The 1,115-nt window shown below is 67.1% G+C and overlaps 1 pseudogene; it reads left to right on the top strand.

Moving 5' to 3' along the window:
- The first annotated feature begins 643 nt into the window (after positions 1-643).
- Positions 644-762, top strand: LOC142876714 (uncharacterized; annotated as a pseudogene).
- The last annotated feature ends 353 nt before the right edge of the window (positions 763-1,115 follow it).

Raw genomic sequence — 1,115 nt, forward strand, 5'->3', positions numbered from 1 at the left:
CCCCTTGGACTGGGCCACAGGAGGACACAGAGCAGGGTCCGGGCCCCCACGGTAGCGGTGCCGGCAGTTCTCCAAGGGGTTGGGGGTTTTCCAGAGGTAGGAGATGGAGGGGACTGATTTCTTCAGCGCCCCCCAAACCACCCCGCCCCACCCCAGCCATGGGACACATCCCGAGAGACGCGCCTACACTCGCTCCCCTCCCCCATGCGCTGTGCCCCAGCCCTGGCCCTGGGGAATAGGCGGCAGCCCACCTACAGGGCGGGGGCGCAGCTGACAGGGGTTGTGAGGGAGGGCGGCCCCTGGCTGGGGTCAAAGGGTGAGCGCGCGTGCGCAGTCAGCGGCGGCGCCCTGGGGGTGGGCGCGGGTAGGTGAAGGAGGCGAGGTGAGGAGAGGAGGGGGGCTGGAAGGTCTCCACCTTGGGGGGTCCAGCCGTGGAGGCGCATCGTGTCTGTGTGTGTGTGTGTGTGTGTGTGTGTGTGTGTGTGTGTGTAGACAGCCCCCCACCCCGCCCCGTCCCTCACCTCAGTCCTCCGGAGTCCGCCCGACCGGGCCGGCCAACTCCACAGGCCCGGCGTGGGTCAGCGGTATCGCGGGGAAGCGCGGTGAGGCTGGCCTCTTGAGCGGGGCAGGGGCGCCCTCCGCGGTCTACGGCCACACCACCCCGAATGCGCCCCATCTCGTCTGCTCTCAGAAGCTAAGCAGCGTCGGGCCTGGTTAGTACTTGGATGGGAGACCGCCTGGGAATCCCGGGTGCCCTAGGCTTTTTTTTTTTTTTTTTCTTATTGCCTGTTGCTCCGTCCCCTTGCTGGGAGCGCGGAGGGGCGGCGGTCCGGCCGATCACCCCCTCCCTCAGCGCCCGCCGCGGTGCCTGCCGCCCCAGCCCGCACCGTGGGGCCTCCTCTTGTCCCAAGCCGGGACACCGCCGCCACGGGGCAGCACGCGTGCCATCTGGACTGTCAGGTCTCAGACCAAAGGTCTGGTCTGTGGCAACCGACACGCTGGAGGAAACCTGGAGAGTCTGAGAGGGGAGGGAGTTCCGGAAGGATTCCAGGATGTCACTTTGAGCGAGTTTGTGACCAGAACTCGTCCCGTTGCTTTTGGGGTTCTGTGGGCTA

Source organism: Microcebus murinus, chromosome 15 (genome assembly GCF_040939455.1).
Source record: "Microcebus murinus isolate Inina chromosome 15, M.murinus_Inina_mat1.0, whole genome shotgun sequence".
NCBI lineage: Eukaryota > Metazoa > Chordata > Mammalia > Primates > Cheirogaleidae > Microcebus > Microcebus murinus.